Source organism: Myotis brandtii, unplaced genomic scaffold (assembly GCF_000412655.1).
Source record: "Myotis brandtii unplaced genomic scaffold, ASM41265v1 scaffold311, whole genome shotgun sequence".
Taxonomy (NCBI): Eukaryota; Metazoa; Chordata; class Mammalia; order Chiroptera; family Vespertilionidae; genus Myotis; species Myotis brandtii.
Window position 1 is genome coordinate 702,050 of NW_005361913.1, and position 7,120 is coordinate 709,169.

The window sequence follows — 7,120 nt, forward strand, 5'->3', positions numbered from 1 at the left end:
ATTTAATATATTTATCCAAAAAGAGATATATACATATAAATGCATATAGATTATACACTTGTATAATCTATCTGATTGATCTTTTTCTCTGAAGAAACCTAATGTATTTTCAACCTCAATTTGTTTTCTATCATTCTCCACAATCTATCTTGTACTGCAACTGGGCTAAACCCATAAAGCTTCTTGGTTTGTCATGCTCTTGTGTGTCTCTGCCTTTGCACAAATTTTGCACATCACTTAGAAAGTAGTCGTTTTGAATTGGGGCCTTTTCCCATAGCACCCAATGCTTACTTCATTCCAGCACCAATAACCTGCCATGTATCATGACTGTGCCTTTATCTGGCTTCAACAGTAGAATGTGAGCCCTTTGATGGCAGCAGTGTTGTCCTATTATTCATTGTACCTAGCATTGTTACATAGCAGAGAGATAATAAATGCTTGTTGCACAAATGAAAGAATAAATGATTGAGCTGATGAATGAAAGCATCTCTTTCTCCAAATGAGATATAAAACACGGAGGCTAAGAGGAAAGTCGTTCTAGAATCATTAGACCAAATTGGTGAATTCATAAGGTCACTGACCACTGGCTTCAAAGCTATTGAATGAGGGCTTCTAAAGAAGCAATTCAAGGTTTGGAATAAAGGAAGAGAAGAAGATTATCTCTTTTAGAAGCCAAAAAAGCATTTATTATATTTCCATTAGCTATTTTGGAAGACAAATCCTGCTAAAACCTCCATTTCAACTATATCTAAGGAGCAAAGGTGGTTTAGGTCCTCCTGGCTCAGCTTTTCCAGGCTGTTCTGATCTGGTGGGAGGGACTGTCCCTGACTCAGGCTGTATTGAACTTGGGAGTTTGGTTTATAGATTTCATTCCTCCATTCAAGTTAGGTACTTCTTCAGGATTTTTGACATTGAAAAGAACAACTATGGCCAACTTTTAAGAATGAAGGTGGTTCATAAGGGCCAACAAAAGAATGTGATGCAACTTCAGATCCACTATTGCAAATCAGATTTCTTCCAGATTAGATACTTATTACTGTAGCCAGCTCACCTTTAAAAGCCCCTTTGCAATTCGAGATAAAAACTCCATCCTTCCATAGAGGCAGCCTTAGCTAGAAAGGGCAATGGCAAAGCCCACAAAAAGTGATATTAAGGGTATATCTGTTGATCAATCCTCTAACAGGCCACTGTTCTTTGTCTTGAAGTCCAAGGAAGATTTTAGCAGATTCCTCTAGCTGACATTCAGAAGGTAGCTACAATGGATTCTCACCTTGGAAGCACTCTTCTTGGTTCCTAGGATGGCTTAGTGAACATGAGAAGCCAGGAAGAGAGATAACAGAAGCTATAGAGTTGAAATTCAGGGGCAAGTATATTCCCTGATAGGTCAGAGACTTCTGGAGAAAAGAGCTTAGGAGTCCTGAAATAAGAAAGGGCCTGAAACAGAGAGAAGACTACCTCCTGATCCTAACATCTGGGTCTCCATATCTCATCCTTGTGTCAAGGAATGCAGAGAAGTTTTCCTGGAGAGGGGGCGTCTCTACTTGCCATCTATGGGTCAGTATTGAGGAGAGCAGTGGGAAGGGGTACTGTGCTATGGACACCAGTTGGAATGTAAGAAGGTGCGTCTTGCAGATGATGGAGATCAAGCACTACTTGATTTGGTTGGAAGAATCTCATGCTGCCAGAATGTGGATCTTGGTGATAAAATTCTCCTGGCTAAGTCCCTGAGTGGGGTCATTTTGAAACGATTAAAACAGAGTTATTATAATCTATATATATAAAACCCTAATATGCAAATAGACCGAACAGTGGAACAACCAAACAACTGAGCAACCAAACAACTGGTCACTATGATCTGTGCTGACTACCAGGGGGCACGTGCAGAACATGGCTGACATTGGCAGCAGGCAGCAGAGTGTTGGCTGCAGCGGGATGGTGGAGCATGTGAGCCAGGGCCCCAGACCAAGGCGGGGCGCCTGTCACTGTCATCAGGGCGAGCCTCTGGTGGTTACTGAAAATTCTTTGCTCCTGCTTGCCACGGTCCAGCCCGGCACTCACACCTGTTGCCAGCACCGGCCTTGCTTGCATCTGCTGCCAGTGCTGGAGCCACTGCTTGCACCTGCTGCCGGCACCCGGCACTGGCCCAGATTGCTCAGCGCTGTCAGAGGGTGTGAGCGGCAGCTACTGGCCCCAATCACCCCTGAGAACTTCTCCACCTCACCCTGCTGATGAGGGGCAATCAGGGCAGCAGCCATCGCTTGTACCCACTGATAGCCCAGGCCCCAGTCACTCCGCGCCATCAGTGGGTGTGAGAGGGGCTGGTGCCATCAGTGTGTGGGAGCAGCGGCCTGCGGGAGCGGGGCTGCAGACAGACAGGGGACACAGTGGAGGCTAGGGAGCTGTGGTGAGAGGGGCCTGGCGGGGGCATGGAGGATGGGCCAAGACCCACCCCTGTGCCCATGGCAGCCTTGTAGCCCACAGTTCCTTTCAAAGTGCACGAATTTGTGCACTGGGCCCCTAGTGCTGCTATAAAAATATTAAGTTGTATATGGTGTGGTATAGACCACAGACACAGTTAAAAATTTACTACTGCAACTAACTATATTTTTCCTTTTTCTTCCAATTTACTATTTTCAAGATGTTAGCTTTAAAAAACTGTATTTTCATCTCTGGCCTTTCAGAAAGTGGATGAAAATATCTATTCTGGATTCAGTAAATTTCTCCATAGCCAAGCATGTGTCGGGGACAACTGCTCTCACCTCCTTAACCATATCCACCTTTAGCAAATGTGGTGATTAAGCACTGCACACAGTATATATATTACTTCAGTTTATTCCAGCCATGAATGGCCCTACACTTTATCAGAAAAACAAATAGTACTATGATTAAAAAATTCTAAGTAGTTTGGGTAAGCAGATATTTCATTGTATAGGATCCCTTTGCTACAGCATTGCTTATACATCTCCATGGATACCTCTGGGGTCCACACCTCCAGCCCTGGCCTCAGTTTCCTGAAGGTATCAAGAACACAGTTCTCCTTGCACTGCTCAGATTTATTGCTGCTGGGAACAAGAGCATTGTCTTGTTTACCTTCTCTCCAATTACACCAAAATCCACCTCCTGCAGAACCCTATAGAAGCTGTGTCTCAGCTCAGAGGCAAAGGAACAGTGATGTCACACACACATGCTGAATACCCATCTGGATCCAAAGTGGGGAGGCCCTCCTTAATTTTCCAAAGGCCTCATTCAATCCTCTCTTTAGAGCTAGGGGTCAATCCCTGTCTGACCTTGGCCAGTACTGGGAGAAGAGCTGCTTACTTCCCTGGGTGGGCTTTGAGAAGGTCAACCCTGAGGCCTGGGTGGCCCTCACCCAAGGGAACAAACAGTACTCAGAGTCACCCTTTAATGGCTTTTGCTATGGAGGAGCATGATATAAAAAGTCCCCCCAGTCTTGCCTCTTTGTCTTTGCAATGTGTTATCTTATTATTTCCAGATGTTTTTCCTAATAGTTGCTTGCTCTAATGGAAGAGTGAGTCTGTGTTCCCTGAAAACACAGTGGATGTGGGGAAATACAAAATATTTGGTATTAAATACAGTTTTTCGCCCGAATGATTCTCAAGGTTGATAATCCACCCATGATAGCATACAGATTGGAAAGGAACAAATAAGACTATCCGGATTTTCAGATGACACAATGACTTATGTAGAAAATCCCAAGGAATCTAAAAAACAACCCTCCTCCCCCAATCCCAAATGAACAAACAAAAAACAAGCTAGAAAACAAACCAAAAACCCTCCTGGAACTAATACTTTAGCTAGATCTCAGAATACAAAAATCAACATTCAAAAATCAGTTGTATGTCTATATTTTATCAACGACCATGTGGAAACCAAAATTAAAAACACAGTACAATTTTCAGCATCACCCTTCCCCCCCAATAAAATATGTCAGCATAATTCTAATAAAATGTTTACAGGACCTGTCTACTAAAAACTATAAAATACTGATAAAAGAAATTAAGAAAGATGTAAATAAATGAAAAAACACACTGTTCATGGATTGGAAGGGTCAACCTAGTGAAGATATAAATTCTCCCCAAATTGATCTATAGGTTTAACATAATTCCTATCAAAACCCCAACAATTTTTTTGTATATTTATACAAGATTATGATAAAATTTATGTGGAAAGGCAAAGGAATTAGAACAGATCAAACAATTTTAGAAAAGAAGAATAAAGTGGGAGAATCACTCTACCATATTTTTAGACTTATTACATAACTATGGTAATCAGGCCAATGTGTATTACAGAGGGATAGATACATAGATCAATGCAACAAAATAGTGAAGCTAGAAATAAATCCACACAAATACAGCTAACTGTTGTTTTTTTATTGATTTCAGAGAGGAAAGTAGAGGGATAGAAACATCAATAATGAAAGAAAATCATTGATAGGCTGCCTTTTCACCCCCTATATTGGAGATCGAATCCACAACCCAGGCATGTGCCCTGACCGGGAATTGAACAGTGACCTCCTAGATCATGGGTTGATGCTCAACCACTGAGCACACTGGCTGGACCAGCTAACTGATTTTTGACAAAGAAGCAAAAGGTACTCAATGGAGAAAGGATAATTTTTAAAATACTAGTATATAGTGCTGGGACAGTTGAACAGCCATCAGGAAAAAAAAAGAACTTTGATACAGACCTCATACCTTAGTCAAAAGGAATTCAAATAGGATCGTAGATTTAAGTGTAAAACTATAAAACTTCTAGAAGAAAACAGAAAATCTTCAGCCTGTAGAGTAAGGCATGACACTAAAAACACAATCCATTAAAAAAAAGACAAGTTGCATGTCATCAAAATGAAAATATTTTATTCTGTGAAAGACCCTGTAAAGAAGATGAAAAAGGATAATTTTTAAAATACTAGTATACAGTGCTGGGACAGTTGAACAGCCACCAGGAAAAAAAAAAGAACTTTGATATAGACTTCATACCTTAGTAAAAAGGAATTCAAACAGGATCATAGATTTAAGTGTAAAACTATAAAACTTCTAGAAGAAAACAGAAAATCTTCAGCCTGTAGAGTAAGGCATGACACTAAAAACACAATCCATTAAAAAAAAGACAAGTTGCATGTCATCAAAATGAAAATATTTTATTCTGTGAAAGACCCTGTAAAGAAGATGAAAAGACATGCATAGACTACTAGAAGATATTTGCAAACCACACATGTGGCAAAAGATTCATATCTGGAATATATTAAGAACTCTCAAGATTCCACAGCAGCTAGGGGTTAGGAATGGGGTGTAAAACAAGGGATAGCTTTACGGTGACAGAACAGTTCTGCGTCTTGATTGTGTTTGTTGTTACCCAAGTTTACACATGTGATAAGATTGCACAGACTCACATGCAAAAGGAATGAAATCTGAATGAGGTCTGTGCTTTGTATTAATGTCACTTTCCTAGCTATGCAAGTGTTACCATTGGAGGAAATTGGCTGAAGGGTACATAGGATTTCTCTGTATTATTTAGTTTGCAACTTCCAGTCTATAACTAGTTTCAAATTAAAAGTTTTTAAAAGTGGTTGCCCCCATGGTCTGCACCAGTTGATTATTCACCCATGATAACTGCAACTTGACTCACATTCTAGACAGCAGATTTTTACAGCTAAGGATTGAGGCTTATATCTCTTTGTGACCTTTATATGCTGACCACAGACAAATGGTCAATGTTTGTATTTATTTATTTAAAAAATATTTTTATTGATTTTTAGAGAGAGAGAGTCAGGGAGAAGGAGAGAGCAAGAAAATCGATGTGAGAGTTCAACATCAATTGGCTGTCTCCTGCATGCTCCCTACAAGGGAAGGAGCCAGCAACCCAGGCATGTGCCCTGACTGTGAATTGAACCAGCAATCTTTTGTGCACAGAACAATGCTCAAACAACTGAGCCAGGGCAAATGTCTAATGTTTTTAAATGACAGCTCTTCTTGATCTCCTTTAGCTCCTGCCTCCCACTGTACCTCTGCCTACAACTGCTTGAAGTTTCCATCAGCCAAGCCCTGATGAGCCCTACTAGTTGCAGGTTATTCAGATCCTACCAGCAACAGCAGACCAGTCCAAATGAACATGCCATTCCATACCATTCTACACCTTCCAAGGGAGTATAAGCTCCTTGAAATGGAGTCTCCTTTAGTTGTGTGCACCCCTGGGCCCTCATTCCCAAGAATAACATCCAACACTTAGTAGGGACTCAGAAAATATTTATGGACCAAATGACTGGCTGACTATCCACTAAACAACTAAGAAAAAGGAAAGAGCAGAAACAACCTTGCATACAAACTAAAGAACAGGTCCACAGGTCTCTCCCCAGTAAAAAGGAGGCAGTGATATTTACACATGGATGTCTTATTCAGCACCCCCTCCCCCGCCCCCGCCCAACAAATCTTCATGGGCCATCCTGTATGCAGCAATTTCTCCTACAAACACTGCAAAAATGGGTCACCATGCTGTGCCCTTAGTTCAATTCCATTCAAAAGCATTTACTGAGCCATGCTGTGCACCGGGCACTGTGCCAGTCATAGGAGTGCAGAAATGAGCAAGGCCTGCTTCCTGCCCTGAAGGAGCTACCAGCGCAGATGGAGGAGACGGACAAGCAGATCAGTGCAATAGATGAGCCCAGGGTGCTGGGACAGTGAGAGGAGGGGAATCCCAATCTATCCAAGGGCTGATGGGAAGGCTCTCAAGGCATCAGGCAGATGGGATGATGGATGGGCAGGCAGATGGGTGGGTAGGCAGTCACTCCTGAAAGTAGTGTCTGCCAGACACTGCGCTAAACATCATCTTGGTGAGCCTTCTACCACCTCTGAGAATAAGTTTGTTCTTTCCAGTCACTTGAACCTGGGAGAACAGTAGGCTGAGGCAGTTAAGAGGAAGGGGAAGATGCTCTCAGGCGAAGGAAGCTTCATGGGCAAAGGCAGGGAGGTGTGCTCTACTCGAGATGTCTAGGGGCCACCAGGACAGATCATTTGTATTCTTGGGTGAAAACTTGACTGAAATTAAGGCAGGAAAGGAACCAGAAGTGGTTGTAGGAGCCAGAACCCAGGTGGCTTTATTT